The sequence below is a fragment of the Strix uralensis genome, chromosome 7, assembly GCF_047716275.1.
Source record: "Strix uralensis isolate ZFMK-TIS-50842 chromosome 7, bStrUra1, whole genome shotgun sequence".
In the NCBI taxonomy this organism is placed as follows: domain Eukaryota; kingdom Metazoa; phylum Chordata; class Aves; order Strigiformes; family Strigidae; genus Strix; species Strix uralensis.
In genome coordinates, this window is record NC_133978.1 from 15,471,553 (window position 1) to 15,492,876 (window position 21,324).

The 21,324-nt window shown below is 40.9% G+C and overlaps 1 protein-coding gene across 8 annotated transcripts in view; it reads right to left on the minus strand.

Annotated features, from left to right (window-relative positions):
• Positions 1-21,324, minus strand: part of ZMIZ1 (zinc finger MIZ-type containing 1) — a 360,677-nt gene that overhangs the window by 225,030 nt on the left and 114,323 nt on the right. For all 8 annotated transcript variants that reach the window (XR_012629622.1, XM_074874528.1, XM_074874527.1 and 5 more), the window contains exon 3: positions 12,190-12,272. The gene's annotated coding sequence lies outside the window, so the exon portion shown is untranslated. The remainder of the gene's footprint in view (positions 1-12,189; positions 12,273-21,324) is intronic.

The following is a 21,324-nucleotide window of genomic DNA, read 5'->3' on the forward strand; positions in this document are numbered from 1 at the left end:
GCAAAACAACGAGCAAATATGATCAGTTCCCTGGTTTTGTGTATGAACCATCATCACGTTAAGAAACAGAGTAGTTACTTGTTACCCAGAATTTTTAGTAAGGCATAGTTTGAGACTAATACCTACAATCCTGCACCACACTGGGGAGGAAGGGAATAGACATGGAAATGAAACTCCACAGCAGACCCTATTTCTAAAATACCTTCAACTCATCATTAAGGTTCATTCTGAGCAAAGACTTTTCATTCTACAAAGAACTGGAAAGTGAACTTGATATCAGTTCAACTTCAGATAAACACTGCTAACACTTAAAGCCCTTTGACAATGGCTATTAGAAGAAAAGTCCTATTTATGCCAGACCTATTATTGAGGTTCCCTACTTAAGAACGTAATAATTTGCTGGATTATTACTTTATTGTGTAATTATTCAGAGTTTATTATATACACATCATCCCATAAAAAAATGTGGATTGTCCTACAATCTTCATATCTCCCTGACCAGTCCTTAGAAGCAGCTAGAGGCACAAGTTGGTTTGACACGATTCTGGACCCAAACCATAGCTGGCAATGGTTCAAACTGATTGCATCCAAAAAATCACAATGGATGCAATGGCCAAGGGTAGTGAAGCCTGTGCTCCAGATGTTTGCCTTCAGTGAGTGGAGAGGAAAACAGGCTTTAGCTGTGTACCACAAGTGAGAGCAGCACAATTATTTTGTTTGAGAAAGGCAGATGCTAAACTATCTAAACCTTAGTGCAAAAAAGTGTTTCAGCCCTAGCAAATACATTGAAAAGGCAGTACAAGTGGCATGGTAACATTAAGTGCCAGGCCACTGTTTATTTCTAGTGTGTATAGACTACAGTAAATATCTGGTATACAGTACGCATTTGCTAAACAACAAAGATCTCTCCCATCCTGAACTTCATGGTATTGCTCACTGCTGCACTATGATAACGAACATGTGTCCCTTATTTAGGAAAAGGAGTCCCAGAAGATTTCCAGTGTTACTTCACTGGAATAAAGCTCTCTCCACAAGCTCACAGCCTTATGTTTTCATACATACTTCCTCAAGAGCAAAACTATTACTTGTCATGCCACATTAGAAGGAAAAATGTGATTTAAATCTATTTTTATCTACAAGCTTCTGGAGAGGTAGTATACAGATGTACATTTGTTGTACTTGCATATGTAATCAATATTTTACATTTTCTATTTTTACTTTAAAACGACAGATCACAGGAGTAATTGCTACCTGCACAGATCAGTAGAGACCCACTCTGGAGAGTTCTTTATCTATTAACTTTAACTTGAAAAAACACCCAGCAGAAATGGTGGGGCAGAACTGGCTTCCTGTTGTATGTTTTAAAACAAAAGCCAGTGACAACCAAAGCAACATCAAGATCAAGAGAGCACAGTCACCAAAATCTAAACTGAAAACTTTATCCTCTGTGAAAGTAGGCTATATAAAACCCACAAAAATATTAAGAGTTTAGTCTTTTCTCATGTAAAAAAAAGTAGAAGACTGAAGAATACCCTATGGTTTCTGCTGTTCTTGATGTAACTTAAAATACAGTGTGAATAATATTTTAAGTATTGTTATATACCTGAATGCAATAGGAACAGAAGACACGACATACTGGGTTAATCCAGTCATCCATCTAGCTCAGTACTCTGTCTCCAAGGATGACAGCAGAAGATACTGTGTAGGCAGCATACATGAGCCCAGCCATTATCCGCAGTTTAGTGCCTTTACTCCCCAGCATCCACAGTCAGATGTTAGTGGGAACATACGCTCCCTTTGGTGTCTGTTCATGGACCTGTTGTCCGCAGCTGTGTTTAACCTGCTGATCTGCCTCCACAACCTCCTACGGCAGCAGGTCTGCCAAGTAAGGCAATTCTCCCATTCGCATAGCCAATGCTTCTCTGCAAACATGAGTCTTGCAACATTGCCTGATAACAAGTTAAGGCTATTTTTGGAAAGATGACCTGTAAAAATAATTTCCAGTACCCTCAGCACTCCTTTCGAGCAGTAGTATGCAGCAGCCAAATACACCTCTTGCCCCTGAGATTTTCTAACAATTTCCCATCACATGGAGCGCAGCAAGAAGAAAACAGGAATTACCATATTGGAACTTAGCCCATATTCTAGGCTAGAGGAAAACAAACTCTTCAATAAGCAAACTGTTGTTGGGGTTCCCCCCTCAACCACTCTGAGCACAGAAAGGGCACAGCCATGTGTCCTATTCACATGATGGCCACTCTGATGGTTGAGAAGTCTATCAGGCCCTGACCAACTAGCATGTCACCATTGCCATTCTCACCACTGGAAGTCAGACATCACTTCAACTTCCCTTGCCTTAACCAATCCTCTTTTTTTTAATTGTTTTTATATTTTCCAAGGGTTCACATGACTGCAAAAGCTGTGGTTAAAACTCTGTGAAGGAAAGGGAGGACTCACATGGTGAAATTTACCGCCTATCAGCCAGCTAGGCTACTTCTGCGATGATTATCTGTTTCTTGCAGAAAGAATGATCCAAAGCTACTATTTACATGTTTAAACTAACCCAGCTCAGTTTGTCTCTAATGGTGCACAGAATAATCATGTGAACTATCTAGCTAGCAGATCTGAATAGCAGTAATTTCTGCCAGAGGCAGCAAGAAGCTGCTGAGAACACATGCTTTTCACAGCCTAATATCTCTCTCTAAATTCAACCAGAGCTGTCTGAATGATGAGTACATTTGAAAAAAGGTATCAAAACCATTATGATGGGCCACACACATGAATGTAGAAGGAATTTCTAAGGCACAAAGGGGAGAGAGGTGTCCGTCTCCCTTGGTATATTCAATTGCAGGAGTGTCCCTGCCTCTTCAGAAGGTTAGCGTTAGGGATCTGCTCTGGAAAACAGTCATCTTGGGGCTAAGCATTTTCCATCATTCTGGACACCCGCTGACACCTGCCACAAAAGCCAAATATTTGGGTTGATGCTTATCTATCAATTGCTCTGATTCATACAGGGGGAAAAAAAAACAACCAAACAATCCTCAGTACACTGTTTTCTCCACTTACAGCATCAGTCATTTAAGTCATCTATAGCTATTACTCCCCTTTCCTTAGGTTATGCTCTCTGTGGTTGTCGAGAGTGCAAGTGGTGCACAGGTGATACAGTGGGCTGAGACAGAGAAGGAACACTGGTGAGTTAGGTGTAATGTGTGGGTCTTTTAAACCCCTAATCTACATATTTGGAGAGGCAAAGAAACAGAGATTATACGATTCACCCTTGACATTCTGCCAGATAACTTCAATCCTGTAAAATGCCCCCTAGTGACCTGAATATAATACCATGGTGTTAGTGTCATTTAAATACTGCAGGGTTCTTCCACTGGCAGTGCAGTCTGCAGACTTAATATGTAATGTACAGGATTATACTGCCACTAAAATATTACTTAGTGCTGTTGAAATTTCAAATTAATTCTGGGAGCTAAATCATTATTCAGCTCTGCCTTTGTAGAGATACATTCCCCTGGTTGTTTTAATAACAGCAATTTTAGAACTAAAATGTTGGTACTGTCTCTTTGAGGCTTGCTCAAATAGAGAAGTGGCCTCTAAACTGTCAAGCAAATTAATGCAGCGATGCATGGATGTTTGTGACCAAGAAAATAATTTGAGAAAAATGGGCTCAAATATTAAGAGAGCTCATAGTGATGTGGCTGATGAATCATTTTATTATTTCACAATAAAATAAGAGACTAGGCCAGATTTCTCTGTATTTATATACATATACACTCATATGTTCCCATCCACCACCACACTCCTCCACAGACAGAAGATTTCTTAATGTTTGAGGGGAAAAATTCTTGCTGAAGTAAATAACACGACTGTTGGTGACTGATGAAACCAATCTATGCCAGCTGAGGATGTGGCTTTCAAGACCTCCTGAGCTCTAGTTTTCCAAACCTAAATAAAAAAACTTCAGCTTTTTACAGCTCTAGGTTTCTTCTTCCTATACAATTCCTCTTAGTAGTGAGTATTTTGTACTTTTAGGTAACACTAAGATGGGCAGATCCTTGACACTGTATTATAACCAATGTACAAACTACTTTGCTAACACATGAAGTAAGGAAGACAAAAACAGAGGATGGGCTAATCTTAAAGGCAAATTTCTCCCCTCTGAAATTTTGCCCATTTTTAACCTTGTGTTTAAATTAGTTTCCATTTCCCAGTTAAAGTACCAGGCTGCTCACTTCTACTATGAAGTTTCTTAAATCTGGGAAATGTTCCCAAGAAATATCGTTAAAAAAAAAAAAAAAAAAAACAACAAAACCAGCGGTAAATTAGGCACAAGATGGGGCCAAATATAGGCGCCGAAAACAACCTGTGGTCTATCCTTTCTCTTATTAAAATTGTTACCTACTTCCTCATTCATTAATATTGTCCTTGTTTATGCTTGCAGCCAGGCCAAAGATTTTCCCCTCCCTCCGAATATAATTTCCTGCTATTGACAGACACGTTCAAGTGCTGGATGTGTGTATGTCTACATGGCACACTGCAGGCAAAGGCAAGCCTTCTTGGCCACCATCCAAGCCAGCTGTAAATGAGCCAGCTCCAAACTGGAAGCTGTGTAAGCACAATTAGCACAGCAGTAAGCCTGATCTAACACATCCTGCCAAGAGACCGAGCTTATTAGCTCAAGCTCAACACAATGCTAACAATGGATATGGGGCTTCTGGTTTGACTCCACACAGAATGCGGCCAGCTGAAGATGAGCAGATCAAGCTCGTGTCTGCCCACGAGATGCGGTGTAGGTACATGTTCTCTCGGGCTATACCCCTCTACTGCAAGAACTATTTGTTTCCCTCTACATGAACTCCCAAAGTGATCTGACTGCAAACCAACAAAATCTGAGGGCTGCGAGCAGATGGAGGGGATGAGGGTCTACAGGTGAGAACTTCAGAGGCAACCTGAGAAAAAAGGGACCAGGCAGGTATTAGGCACCATGTAGGAGACAGGCACCAGAAACGCTGAAGATGTGAGGGAAGGGCAGGGCAAAGTACTACAAGACTCTACAAACTGATAAAGAGCACTCCATCTCTAATCTTCTCAGTTTCTATCAGGTCCAGGGCAATAATGGCCAAAAAAACCCCACATTACCATATAGATGATGTTAAATGGACTCTCTGCACAGGCAGGCATCTGTTCCACCAACCAATGAAGAATCCACTCCATTTGGTGGATTGTTTAAACAGTCCAAAAGAAGAATGTGCTCAGAGAAGGAAATCAGTTCTCAAACTGGGACCTGAGAAAACAGCACTCCTCTGATGACGTAGTTTATATTAGAGGCAGCGATAATCTGATGGTTGGCAATAGTTTGTAAGAGAAGCTTATGGATTCAGAGAAAAATGAGACAAAAATCAAAGGGTAGCAATGAAAATCATCAGGTGAAAAAAAAAGCATGCTGTAAGGAGAGCGCCCGAAGAGACTGGGAATGTTTACATTTAAAACAGCAGCACTAAAATGGTCATTGCTAAACTATATTAAACAGAAAACGGCCTACAGAATTTAGCGAGATTCTGCCCACCCAGTAAGAGAGCACATGAGCAAGAGGAAATTCCATTAAAGTGCCCCATTCAAAGGCAACAAAAGGAAACACCTTCTTATTCAACATGTAATTGTTTTGTTAAGTTCTCTGCCACCAGACTGTTGCTGTGCCAAACACTTAATAACTTTGAAAAGTGGTGTTCATGCCTCTTCTTCCTCCCACTCTATTTGTAAAGCAGTATTTTTAGTTTTCAGTTGTTTGAGCTTCCCACTGTATGGGACAGGTATAAGCAAGTGACAGAAGGGAACCCACACAGTGTTGCAGACACACTCCTCTGCAGATTCACATTCTGCAGCTCAATTAGGTTTATTTTCACTTGTGAGATTTTAGATTACATTGTGTATATGGAGGTTTTCCATGATTTATTAGCTCAAAATCTTTTATTTGAAAAGCCTTAGTTTGATCTGTGGTGCAGACTATACATTCTCAGCAGGGTACAACAACTTTAAATACTTGGCCCTGATCATCAGTTCGGGCAATACACCTGCTGGCATTTCATGAAGTATTTCCCGCACTCTGATAACACAGATCCTTAGTTATACGTATCTTTATGATTCAAGGCAGCATTTGAATCACTGATAGGTGCTTCAAAGGATTTCTTTTTCCTCCCTTTTCCCTGTCCTTTTATAAACTTCTAAAAACATGAACAAATTAAACCAGATTAATCATACCAGGTTAAGAGATGGACTTAGCCATAGACAAAAGAAAAACTGAGAGCTGAGATTACGCTTGCATTGTTCTTTTGTCTGGAGAAGGAAATAAATTTCTCTTTCTCTTTTCCCACTTGAAGGCCTGTAAAAGAAAGCTATGCTATCAGAAATATCAAGGCCTAATAAGATGTGTGAAAAACAGTTGTACTTTGAATTTTCTAACTTCACTAAGATTAAATAGAGGAATTTAGTTAAATACTGTTCAATATGAAACATATTTAAAAATCCACAACAGCATTATTATTGCAGGTTAATTTAACCTTATTTAAAATTTGTCATTTAAAAATACATTATAATGTATAATTGTCAACTGTTAACTCCTATTTTGAAACAAGATCAACTTACACATATCTAAAATATCTAAAATATGTTTAATATATACAATATACATATGCATAAGCTATACAAGTCAAATTAACCATTCAGACCCTTTCCTTACATATGCTTTCAGTGAAAAGATACAAATTCTTGACTTGTAAAGCAGCTGACCTGAAACAGCCTAGAAGAACACATTTCTAATAGTTGGAAGGAAACACTGAGGAGATAAACAAGATTAAGGGGGAAATGGGAGGGTAGAGAAGTAAAATATGTGCCAGATAGCTACAAATACTTTTGCTTTGAACAAAACCAAATATTCCATCAATGTATTATTTCTTTTGGAAATACTGCTTTGCACAAGAGGAATGCAAGCTAGCATCCTTTGTAAGGCTGTAAGAATCTTGTCCATATCACCATAAAATAGGTTTACTACAGGATACAGCAATCTCCCATGCAGTCACATGATAAACACAATACTTGAATACTGATTCTATTTTGCCTCCCTTCAAAGCAATACTTACTTTTAAATAAATAAATAAATCAGAAGCCATCTGCCAAGGGAAGTACCTCAGACTAAAAGGTCTGTCTACAGTAGGTACGTGTACATTCCTTTTTGTTTCGACAAAATAAAACTAGGATAAACTGCAGTGTGTCTGCAGAAGGTTCTTCTATTTTTAACCAATACTGTCCTGCCAGTATCAATTCACCCAGATAGAGAATCCTTCATTAAAAATATAATTTATTTTGGTTGATTTTCACTATGCTGAAGTGACATCTTTCCCAACCACTGTCAAAGGCAATTAAGAACATGGAGCTTTTGAGAATGAGCTTCAACCATGATTCCCGCTGGCCTGCCTAAACAAAGTTTCCTTATAAAGGCCCGGAAAGTCTTAGATGGCAAGGGGCAAAGCCAAAAGGCATGAAAGGTATTATTCAGATATACATATTACCATTGCAAAATTAACTGTAAAAAGTCTTTGCACATTCTCATAAAGGCACAGAAGCTACAAACCAGTGAGATATACTAAGGAACAAGATAAAAACACAAGAACATCTCAAAAAAAAAAAAGCAGCTCTTATACACTATTTCCACTACCTAAAGAGGTGGATTTGTGTCCCTTTTTCACCTGAAACTTAAGGTGCTACAGCATTTTACTAAAAAGCACAGCACTGAAGACACCTCAATTAAGAAGTTACCAACATTTTACTCAGTTATACTGTACAAGATTTCTTTGTTATTTCTCCACATTTCTGTGTGTTCACTTGTAAAAAAACATATACAAGCAGATAATGCTCAACTTAAAGCACAGTCTGCCTTTGAATCATGGCTTACTTTTACAAAAGGTAACTTATAAATACTAGAGCATTTATATTTACACTGATTGTTGGAACAGTATGTTTTTCCCCACATACAGCAGTTCAAAAGCTTCAGGTACACTTCTTAGCTCCATATCATTCCCTCTCAGACGACTGCTCTAGCTACAGACCAGTAGGTACCACCATTCTAGACTAGACCAATCCAGAAGACTTTGTCCAATTATCATAGTATGTCTTTCATGTCACAAGATCCAAGAGTTTTCTACCGATAACCACTGAAGTAAGCAGGGGGAAAACAGGACTCTCCATTCCCCAGTCCCCACCCCAAAACTGACATGACAAGGGGCAGAACACACAGAAAGCAGTGGGGACATTACCAGTTCAGCTGGTTACCTTCAGACTCAAAGCATGCCTCAACTCAGCTTTACAGATTAAAAATTGCAGAAATGCAAACAGATGAAGTGACTCAAACATCAGTGGCCTAGACAGCAATTGCTATACCCCACCTGCCTACCCCTACAGCATGGGAGCACTTCCAAAATTACCACTACAGCCACCTCAACCGGTTCTTCCCATCTTCTTTTAGATGGGAAGATGCCCATATTTTCCTTACATCTATTTCTGTCAACAGAGCTAGTCTGGGGAGGGACGATTTCCCTTCCTGAAATCTCCACCCTTTTTTCCTGCTGTGTCTTTGCCTTATTCTTCCTACCCTAAGACCTTCCCAGATATTCTATTCATTATTTTGCTCCTCTTCCTTCTTTCCCTTTTTCTGTTGTCCAACATTTGTGTTGCTGTGTTCACACAGGTGTGCAGGGGTACCCACAGGAATCAGACAATATGGCACCTGTGGCAATCAGGCATTACATATTTCATTAAAACATAAGTCTTATTGTAACATCTCCACACCAGGAGAATATCATTAAATAATCAGTCATACTTAAAGAACTTCAAAACTTCAACAAGTTTGATAGGGAAGAGGAAGAAGGAGCAAGAAAGCCCTGTCAATGTGCACAACCCAAGCTCTTGCTCAATTCCAGACCTACCGAGGCTCCTCTTTGGTATGCGAACTCAGGGCCTGAATTTGGGAAAAATCCAGTGGTTTATACTTTAAAGGAAATCTCTAAGACAAACTATGCTGCCTTTTTGCAAGTTCTGATGTAATTAATAATCTGACTCAGCAACAAGCACATCTTGATATGGTTATAAACCTTCCACGGACCATGCCCTGAGTAGAATAGACAGGCATGTTTGCTGGGGTAGTTTTTTGCCACGGCAAAGTGGGAACAAGCAGTTCCTACTTCTGGCTGCTTGTTACCAGTTCCCACTGCACTGCCTCTCTGCGCAGGGTTAGGACAGCTTTATGGTACTGTGCAGCTAATGGAGTTGATTAAGCTAAAAATAGTCCATTCATCCTCCCGCTCACTCCCCATTTTTGCCAGGTTATTTTAAAACGGATCATTTCTCTGCCCTTGTTCAACAGGCAGCTCGGCTCACCTGGAAGGGGAGGGGAGGAGAAGGAGAAGATGCAACTCTGCCAGCCCAGGGGTGCAAGAGGGGCTGCAGGGTCTCCTTCAGCCCACCTTGCCACTAACACATAACATATCTGTGACATTACAGATTTAACACAGAGGTCCTCACAATCCCAGTTCGAGCAGGCGTTTGCAAAGTCTCAAAAGGAGCACGTGCTAGAAAGAAGAGGTTTGCATAATCTTAACCCTCATATCCCAAGAGCCAGAACTAATTCCATGCTTTTCTGATTTGATGTGGGGATTCTATGCTGCCACAGCAGGACTTAGGAAATGGCTCTTCACTGTAACCTTGTTTGAGAGCTCATCTTTTGTTTGCATTACTCTAGCTTGCAAGATGACAGCTATCAAGTCAGATTACTGAATGCCACTCACAGTGACACATGCCAAAAGTAAACCATTAAGACTGACTAAATAGAGGAGTTAAGCTTAATATGTAGGTTGCCAGGTATTACATTAAGTAAGAAATAATCTAGACAAATTCAGCAATTAAAAATCTGCCAAATATCTTTTAACTTTTTTGTTTAAAAAACAGATGAATTCTTAAAATTCATGGGACTAATCAGATAAACACTTTTCTGAATTCCTAAAAATCCCATACCTGAAGTGTAATGCATTTAGGCTGCCAAAAGTAAGGATTAAAAAAAAAAAAAGGGGGGGGGGGGGGGGGGAGAGCAGGGAAGAATATAATAATTTTTTTAAAACCCTCCTAACCCCCCTGTTCTTTCTGTGTGTTTATGAAGCCTCCGGAAATACCATGGCAAACATTCCAGCTCTACAGCAGCGAGGCCATGTGACCCAAAGGCACAGCAAGGAACTTCTTTCCCAAGTTTCTTCATGGAACAGACAAGTGATTTTTATTTTAACCAGGATCCAAGTCTAGGGAAATCTCCAGGAAATTTTCAGGAACACAGTTCTAAAACAGGGTGGGTTTTGGTGTGGTGTTTGGGTTTTTTTAATTATTTGCTGCATTTCTATGCCTGCACACATTTTTATAATAAAAGGCCAAAGTCTTAGACCTATATTCAGGGGGTATAAAATACAGTATACTCTTTAAGACACCACTAAAAACTATTTCCCATGTCCTCTAAATCTCCCAATTAGAGTTACAATCAGTACTACTGTATTTCTTAATATAGCCAAGACTTTTTCCCAGCAAAAATTACAGCAGTTCAAACCTCTCCTCCTTCTAGTGTTCCAGTATGATTTCAGTTAGGACTATTAATGAAAGCTTTTATGCCCATGAGCTTTGCTAAACATTATGAAAAACTACTCAAAATGTGAACTTGAATAACAACCTTCCATTTTTACAAACAATCATGTGTAAGTACTTGTAAGTAATTGCTTAAAATGTAGGAGTATGGATGAATCAAAAAGTAGTAGTTGAGTATCAGTTGAAATTTGTGTTTTGTCTTAAAACAAAATAGAAGAAAGAATCACCACACAAAAAGGAAAACAGTCCTGCAGCACAAAACACAGCAAACGGCAGGCACACACCTCTAACTTGCTTTTGTAGCCATGTCAGAAATGCTTCTAATTATCAGAGCTAAAAGAGGGATGGCATTTCTGCTGGAAGCAAGTTTTACACTTTAGTCTTTCCTCTCCCCTCTCTTTCAGCCTATAAATATTAGTCTTACACATTTTTCTCCCATCCAGCTCTTGAAAAGGTTGAGTTTTTCAAGGCTGAGAGCAGACAGAAATGTTCATCAAGAAATCCCTTCAGGTCAACTGTCTGTAGCTCATCAAAGTGCAGCACTAAAAATATGGATGAGGGGGAGGAGGATTGTATGAGCACAGTAGGGCAGATTAAAAAATATAAAATCAAAAACTAAAAAAATTTATGTTCTGATGATCATTAACTTTTTTTCTTTTGGAAATGGGTTCAGTTATCATCCACGAACCCTCGGTGGTGATGGGCACAAGGGTACTGACGCCCCCCCCCCACTAATTTCAGCTGCATTCAAAACAACTACAATACATGAAAGTGTCTTTAATGCTATTCCCCAATATAAGGAAATGCCACAGGGATACGACAAGGAGTTAAAGTGGAGGTGACCCACATAACAGTGTAAGGAAAGGCAGCTGGTCCACAAGAAAATTAAGAAGTAGACCAAATTCTTGAGAAGCTCTGAGCTACACTGGAAATAAGGCAAAAATGAGATTACCTGTTGCTTTATAAAATACTTAAAATATCTTAAAAACCTCAAAACAACACAAAAGCAACAACAGAACAAGCTTGCAAAGATTATTTTTCTTAAGGGTGGGAGGCAACAGAAACCCTGTAGTGCCCACTCTTTTTTTAATTCTGTACAACAGCGGGACATGAGCTATTGAACACATTATTGAAACTACTGTTCATTTCTACTCAGGGATTTCTACTTTGTTTATTATAAATGCACATTTATTGGCAGCAAGTAGAACATATTATTGCTCTGTTTTATAGCTCGAATGGCTCATGCAAAGAGTAATTTGTTTGTATTCTGTATCAGGATCAATATTGTGCCAGGGATAGCCCGAGGAATGTTTGTGCTGAGGGGTTTGCTTGCAGTGTTTTGTTGTTGCAATCAATTGACCAAACAGGACTGCTTCTTAAAACAACAAATAAACTTTGATAGTGACCAGATCAGCTGTTAAAACATAAAACACAGTGCAGCGTCTGAAAAAAGACTGAAGGCCCACAAGTTTTTTTACCACCTGGTGGTCCATAAAGTTTTCCTACCTGTATATTTCCCAACGGCCTTTCTTCCTCTCTGTAGCAGGGGACTGTTTCCTCAATGCCCTCACATAACAAGATTCATTTTCCTGCAATCAAAATACAGACAGATCATGCTTCCATTCTCCTGCATAACACGTCAGCATTTGAAGAGGCTCACTGAAAAAACCTTAAATGAATGAAGAGCATTTAGGAGTCCCAGGACCAAGCCTGGAGGACCAGATCTGAGCCTGGGTTGCAGATCCAGCCCAGCTCTGCCACCCCCCCAAGCTTTTGAGACTCACTCCAGCAGTTTAAGTCTTACACGTTTTCTTGCCTGTAACAATGAGATGAGGAAAAGATAATAAGAATTCTGTTGAGGTTTCTATCAGAATTTTCTGAGCCAAATGGTAATTTTTATTTCAGTTAAAGGTCATGCTGAAGTCTCTTTTATTCTCTTTATAAAGGGTACTCGCTGACTGTTGCGAGCTAAGTGCCATTAAAAAAAAATAAACCAACCCCCAAACTCTGCTTAAACGAATATACCAAAATACCTCGAAACCACCATCCTGTCTATAGCAAAACAAAGCAAGTTTATGGATTACATTGGCACAGCACTGCGACTTCTAGGAAATGCTTTTTAACTATGAAGACTGCAAGGGGAGACGGGGGAACTTTTATGGGCAGTATGTATTTTGTTACACACTGTTTCAGCAGGCAGACAAGGTGTCCTTACAGCCTTACGCTACTAGGCTCCAAAACTCAGCAAATATTGAAGGAACATGACTGAAGGAACACATTTTGCTTCTCTTTTGAGTAACTTCCAAATAACTTTCATGCAAAAGAATTTTCCATCAAATATGAAAAAGTAAGTATTATGAAAAAAAAAGGAAGGTGCACAATTCATGGCCAGTCCAGGTTCCTCCCCAAGGACCAGCTGTGGGAGCAGACACTTCCATAACAACTTGTATGATGCAAAAGTCACAGGTGACTTAAAAAATGCAGAAGAAAAACCTTAAGCTTTTTATTACTAATAACTTGTTAGTCGCATTCAATTTTTGTTCTGCAGTCATATTTATTCTATGCACTGATAATTCACAAAGAATAAAAACACGTCTGAAAACCATATGTTAGAAACACTCATCCCACCCCAACACGTACAGTGCCACCAAGGGACCGTCTGCTTCAGACGGGAACTCTGCTGGTTTGCTTGTCTCACAACAAATGGCAATTTTGGAGAAGTTACATATTGACAGGCACCCTGGGTGAATGATTGGCTTTTAAGGCCTCATTGAACTGTGAATGTTTTCCCCCAGAACATATTTATTCTCATCCAGAAGTTTTCCCCAGTGCTTTTGTTCTGCTTATACAAGCCAGGAAAAACATGTTAATTGATTCAGATTTAGTATGTGTTAACATGACTTTCTCAGCTAATGTAGACTGGGTCTTTAATGAATCTGGAATTAGTTATTTATCCATCTTCTAAGTTTGTTCCTCCAAAGGATAAACTTCTGTTCTGTCTGCCCCAGGAGCTGGGTACCATTCCAGGTGCGATGGGATGGGACTTTGGCAAACTGGGCAGTAGCATTTACTTGGCAGCTTAAACTTTACCTCTCACTTCTCTCTCCTGGACGTTTGCTTCCAACCCTGCATTTGTGCAGCTGCATGGTTAGCTGGATTGGGGGAACTAATTTCCTTCAGCATGTTGTCTCGTAAACAGCTGTGCCAACACAACACAGGGAGCGGGCACAGGACAGGAGTGATCAGCCGTGATGGCAGAGGGTAAGAACAGAGGCTGCTTAAACCAGCTTAAACTGCACTGCTGCAACACACAAAGCCAACCTTCTCTCCCCTCCTCTGTGCTTTAGTTCTGCCCATCTGTAAAACTGGCACCACAATTCCTACTTTGTTTTATAAAGCACCTCTTAAAAGGGCTATCGCCATTAACATTTCTGTGAATTCACATTACGGACCACCCACTCCTTTCACAAATCAAGTCCAAGCTTATTCTAAGGACACTGGCACTGTCCCCACCAGCATCTGCTCCCTGGTTTCACCACACAACCTGCTCAGGGGCTACTATCTCCCCCACCGCCACCCCAGCTTGTTCCCGTGCCCTCACGCCAGCCCCAGCTCTGCCAGCACACTTTGCTCTGAACTAGAATCAGTTTCTAAAAACACAATTAGCTTTTTATTAAAGCCTGATCCATTCTCTCATCCTATTTCTAGGAAGATCTCCAAAACAGCCGCACTGGCACAGTTTCGGGGTAGCAGGCTACACCTGAAAATGAGAATAGATGTGTGCCAAAGAGGACACAACTGGAAACACCTTAAACCTGGCATCAGCCACCCTTTCCAGGTGTGAAACCGTGGCCTCACTGTGGCACAACTCGATGCTACACCATCTCCACCCTTTCACATTCACACCCGGTTCACATCCCATGAGGCAGATGCACGAGCAGACACTGGAAAGCCTCAAGTCCTTCCCGCAAGTACCCACCGGTGCCTGGTAAGGCAGGGGCCAGGTGCGAGTCAGGGCAGAGTGAGGTGGGAACCAGCCGCACTCAGGCCCAGGAGTGTTTCCTCCTCTTCCAGATCCAGCAGAGGGAGCACAAAAATGCAGGTTTTTTTGGCCAAATGCTTTTTTGGCTATGAACCACTCGATGCTTGAAAACCCAGGCACTTTGTATTAGATTATTTCTATAGTAATGTACATGTGGTGCATTACCAGTGCATAATAGATAAAACCCTTGCTCCGAGTAGATTACACCATAAAAATCAATACAGTGAAGGAGACAACCAACACAAGGAAAGAAGGCTGTAGAAGTTGAGAGGAGGAAGGAGAGGAAACACAGCAGGGCTGCCAACTCTGGCGATTTTATTGTGTCCTGTAATACTAAGAACTTTTCCTAAAGCCAGCTCTCCAAAGTGTCATTATCACATAAAAATTTCAACTGTCAGATTTTTGTTTATTTTAAAGGACATTATCTCTAGGCTTCCAAAGTTCAAAAGCAAAGCTGTAAAGGTGATTAAGGTAAACCCCAAAGACTCAAAAACTGGAAAAGTAGTACAAGAATCACCAAAATTTGTGGTCTCTACATCATGGGAAAAACAATCTCAGCTCAGGGAATTTTACATAATTTTACTTTATTTATTGCCAATTAACACACTTTTAATTACTGTTTCAGGAGTTGAGGGAAAAAAGGAGACTAAGCAGTTCAGCAAACACAGAGGGAAAATCTCTTCCTCCATCTTTCCAAGGCTCGACTTGAGTCAAACACCTTTTCTCCCCCCCTTTCCTAGAGGAACTTCCCTTGTTTCTGCCATGCCTTACACTCAGTTCAGCCCAGCACCTTCGGTGAGGCAACAGGCAGCACAGGAGGCTGTGGGTTGTGTGCAGTGGTTTCTGTCTGCTTCTCCTCACTTCTCATTTGTCCTTCTGCTGCTCCTTACTGCTTCACTGGGATTCCTCTGTCCCAGCCTGGACTCCCCCTCCACTGGTCCCAGTCCCCCAAGGATGTCCTTGCTCTGGCCTGGGGTGGCTGCAGTCCCACAGGAGTGCCCTCACTCCAGTCTGGTGCAGTCACGGTCCCTCAGGGGCATTCCTGAAGGGCAGCCCAGGCGATGCCCCCCACCCCTGCAGCCCCTCCATCAAACCCAGCAATTTAGGCCCAATATACCACACAGTTTCAACATTTTTCTTTTAACATGGCACTCTGGTTCTTAGTGATTTTACCAAGATGAATATACATCAGGAAAACACCCAGAGCAAACTGTGCATCACAGCAAGTCTTAAAGCATATAAGAAACACTGATGGGGGAACTGGAAGAAATCCAGCAGGGAAGCAACACAGAGTTCATCTTTAGGCTTCCTAAGTCACAGCCATATCATTGCAATGGAGTTGGGTCAAGCACAAGCAACCTTCCCTGCTTTCTCACCATGTCCTGGTCCCACCTGGTGGCTGCCAATTCCCAGAGCCCTGTGTCTCTTCCTCAGCCTTATCCTCTGAGGAAAGCAAGAGGGATCCCAGGATATCTCACAGTGTCTACACCCCAGCAGTCAGCCTGTGCTAGACTTAACTAACTGTAAAAAAAATTCTGAGGCTAACCAAGAGCAAACCCTTCAGTTTCCATACACTAAATACCACTTGGCTTCAACATACCCAAACAAAAATGAAAAGATAGCAAATACAAAACACACACTGGGAAATTCTTGGAAAACAGAAATACTGCAAAGATAGACAGTTAAGTGTGTTGTACAGCCTTCTTAGGGAAATATACAAGGCAGGTGCAGTTCAGGGTATTTTTCTATGTTCGCAAGTTATTTCCAAGTTCCAGCATTATTCTCCCTGAACTGCAGAATATGTTCAAACTCAAAATTCTGTAAAACCACAACATGTCGGCAATCCCAACTTCTCATTTATCCAGGGCTGTAACTGGGTCATAAGCAAAGAACACAAAGTGCTGCGCTTCCTAAATAAGCTTACTGGTCAACAAGTGTACTTCTGCTATGTGGGAAAATTACAAAGCTCTACAGAGTGTTTAAATATTATATGCAGTCCTTGTTAGGTATCATAATCCTCTATCAACTCAGGAGTTTCTAAAAACTTGGGCTTTTTTGAAATTTGAAAGCAACTCAAAATCAACACCATGTGTATGGCTGAAGAACATCGGATGCTGTCCCCTGCTGAAAAAGGGGTAGTCTGCTAGTTTTACATGAAAGAAAAGCATACAATGTTGCTAAACTAAGCAATGAAAAATAGGTGGGGGTTTTGGATAAGGAAAGAGGAGAAAGAGAGAGAGACTATGCTCAAAGCAGGTTGGTGTGCTCCTTTCCTGGGCAGAGATGGGGTAAGGAAGGAGATTAATGTTGGGAAGAAAAGATCTAGGGGGAAGAAAGCAGAAAGATGGGGGGCAGAGGGACTGCAGCTTCAAACTTTCAACTTTGCCTACACTTAGACTTGGTCCTCAATAACCCTTATTAAAACAAGAACCAAAAAGCACAAATCGCACCAAAACGCAGCAGCCACATGGCTGCAGAATGCAGACGTTCATCTGATAGAACAGAAAGGACAATCAGTCCTTCCAAACACAAGCAGCAGAAAGGAACAGAAAGCAGCCACCCTGCACTGAAACCTGCCATGTTCCTCGCCTGGCACCACTGAACACATCCTCCTCCCTGCCCCAGCAAGCCTGGTATCAGCCCCCTGCCTGCATCCCACCGGGGCTCCCCACACCCTGAAGTCCCATGCAAACCCTTAGCCAGCATTCCTACACTACAGCATTTCTTCCTGATACAGTTTGTTCCCAAAACAAGAGCAGGTCCCTGCAGGGCAGATCGCAGGGGGCCACGATGGTGAAGCTCGCTGTGCCGAATGCTGTAGCCACTCAAGACACACCATCAAACCTGTGGTTGCTGTATTGTATTTTTACTGCAACCAGTCACCAGTCCTCCTGGGAGGTTTTCCAGGCTCACCGTTAGGCAGAATGCTACCAGCATAGAGCAAAATGAGAAAGAATCTCAGTAATAAATATTTTAAGTTTTTACTTGGTTTTCTCCCCCCTATTTTTCACTGGGGTAAAAGCAAAAGTTTTATTTATTCAGTCACCATTTCCTTGGTTAGTTTTCCCAATTTTTAACAAAAATTTACCTTTAATTTTTTTCTCTGCATAAACAGAAATTAACTCAGTCTCAAAATTGTATTTCACGTTATCTAAAAAAATCAAAGCATAACTGGAGTACACTTTTGCTCTGCTACAGGAAGCCATGAAGTTGTAATTTCCTCACTTTGAGATGGAAGAGAACATTAGGGTTGTGTCATACCCTCCATATATAAGACCTAACAGCAGCAGTGAGCAATATCATAATCTTCAGTTTACGACAACAAAATCCTTTGCTCCTCCCAACTTGTTCCATAAAATTCTCATTACTGGAAGAACCACTTTTCCAACCCAGCTCTCTTTTCCATGCTGTATGTGAACTTAAGATGGGTCCAGCGCACCTAAAGCCACCAGGCCAACATCGCTGTTTTCCATGTCTCTGCTCTCCTGTCACAACCCTGGAAACCCGCAAGTTCCTGGGGGAGCACTGCACCCCACCTCCCTCCCAGCCCCACACCCCAGATTTAAGGGGCTGCACACGAGTCAGTAGGCTGGATCAGGAGATGCAGCACCAGGAGGGAGGAAGGGGTGTAAGCAGGCACAGGGAAATAGGACTGGGAGAACAGGCGCTTCGGTGCATTTTGTGAAGACACACGCCACAGCTTTGCTGTGAAACAACAACCTGATGCAGGTGGCTTTGGCCTGAGCTGAAACAAGAAAGATTTGGTGTGTCTACTCTGTGCAAGGGAGCCAGCCCAGAGGAGTTCCGCGCCCGCCCCAGCCAGCTGCTCCTCCTCCAGCCTCACAGCCGGCAACAGCAAAAATGAGCCCGGGGCAGATGAATCCAAAACAATTAAAGTTTGCAATTCATTATCATTTCGTAAGTGACCATGGTAGTAACAGCTCCTATCTAGTCCGCAGCAGACAGTAGCATGTTAGACTGCATGTGTTTGTAGCAGAGGACTGAGTTGCCAGCTCACAGGCATAGGATAAGGAGCACTATTAACCTTGGCTCAAACTGAACCATTGTTCTGAAGATTGGACATCTCTTGTAAAATCCCATTATTAGAGACCATTTGCCATCTATTTTTGTAGCAACTTTTTTAGTTTGTTTTGTTCTATTTTAGAAAAATTTTCCCCTTCCCTTTCCCTTATATCCTATTGTACTTACACAGCCTTAAACAATAACCCACTCAAGCACAGCCATGGAAGTGGTTTGAAGGAACAAAGGCTGCTTCTGGCACAGCCAGTGCATCTGACTCTCCCTATGTACAGCTGCCTGCCTACCCTCCACAGATTTGCAGAGCACCAGAAGCTACTGATTCCCCTTCTGCTTCTCCTGTGTGTTGGATACAAAATAAACTGTAGGCAAGAGGAGTCTACTAAAATTATACTTGAAGCACCGACTAAGGGTACAGGTGAGTCACAAGCAAGTTCTGCAGCTAATCTTGCTAAAGGAATAGGTAAAAGGCTGACCTGAAAAGAAAGCAGTAGGCATGAACAAGACAAATTATTTTAAAAAATAAAAATAAATCTAACTCCAGGGAGGCAGTACAGTGGAAGCAGAGTGTCTCAGGCTGTGCTAAAGAAGATTATTGCCACATCTAGCAGTTAGCACCCACCCAAGTAGTGTGCCATCAACTTAATTCTCAAATAAGACTAGCAGAACAGCAAGACAGGATTAGACATGCTTGTTTTTAACCATTCATTTCTCTCTCTGGTGGAATACTATCAGTACAGCTTTGGCATCAAAATTACTACCCTTCAAAATGCGCAGAGCGCATTTTTAATTTTACATGTAGCAGTTATGTCATATGGGGTTATTTGTTTTTTTAATTTACAGTGGTAAAACATATTTAATCTGTTTTGAGAAAAGAACAAATTGATTTAGCGAGCGGTTCAAGGCTCTCCCTGGAGACACTCAACCACACTCAGCAATCTGGATATAAGTTGAGACTTCACTAAAGTCATTTTAATTGTAGGTCATAAGAAATGTCACGATACAAAACACCAAGGAATACTAAAAATTAAGCCATCATCTCTGAGACTAACAAATGTCTTACATTTGGCAGTAGAATATTTTTTTAAATCTTTATGGCATTAGTACTTAAGCACCATAGCAAAGCAAACTGCTTAGAGCTGCATGTAATACACGTGCATTATCTTTGCTGGTGAGGGGAAAAAAAAAAAACAACACCCTACATTAAGGGAAAAACACTGGGGTGAAAGAAACTTAAACCACCACACTCGTGATGGTGGTGGTGTATCTTTTTGACTTTGTTTCAGTACACTAAACATCTTTTGTTTATAAACAAGAAGTTTTGTTTCATCTTGTCAGAAAACCTTCCCTAATGCAGTACAAAACAGGGTTGCGTATACAGCAATACACATATGCAGAAAAGGAGCACAAAAGTGAGGAAAAATGGTTTTTAAAGACAACTTTAAGAACAAGCAAAACCCACAAAGCTTTAAACACTTTCAGAGCTTTGTGCCCAGGTTTTATAAGGAAAAACTCTTCATTTCTTCTTAGCTAAAAGGTACTTTTAAACAATTTTTTCATGTGGAAAATACCGCCCTGACTTGTGTCCTGTAGTTTTGAGCTGGATCACCCATTTACTAAAACCCTTTTGTAGAATTTTATGAAATCCCCCAAATTTGCTTTTGTCTACTTGCCTAAATAACGATGACAAGATGGCTCTGACCTTAGCAGCAGAAAGCTAAAACCCCTCCAGTTTAACTTCTTGAAACAGAGGAAGTCAAGAATTAGCTGCATTCATTTTCAAAACTGAAGAACTGTATCTAAGAGCTCTTACTAAAGTATCTAAAGAAAACATATATAACCCATCTCCTTCTTCCACATTCTCCTATCTGAAATAAAGTTTAAAGATCAGCAATGTGAAATCAGGGGCACATTTTTTTTTTACCGTCCCTGCCTAATAACCTTTTAAACTTGATCAATATACAGATTTCCATTCCTGCCATTATCTTTCACTCATCAGAGTGGAGATGAGAAGGGTATTTCTTCCCTTTTAGTTAAATCAGAATGGAATTCACCAGTAAACAAGCATTTGAACAGAAAACAGTTCAAGTGATGTGCTAAAGACCCACATTAATGGAAACAAGTTCATGCCTGTGGAACAAAAAAAAAAAAAAGGTAATTTTAACATCCTATATTGCTGCCAGTCAACTCATTATTTTAAAATTACACACACTAATTTCATTGGTTTTAACCACTGTCCCTAGCAGGTATGCTAGGGATGAACACATATCTTCAAAAGTGAAGCTAAGCATTTCGCTCAAGTTCAAATCTATCTACTGCCAAGGCCTTTTTCTTCACAATCAGCTCACTGAGTACTACCATACTCTAACCACCTTCTGTAACATTAAGCATCACATACATGCACATGTGAACCTATGTCTGCACACGGTGTAGCGTGGGGGCTACTGCCTGCTTTGCCTGTGAGAGTGGTGCTATTGGCCAGGGAGGCGGATGGCAGGAAAGCTGCAACACTGCAAGCCAAGAAAAATGCAGGCAAAAACAATTTGAGAGATCCAAGCCTT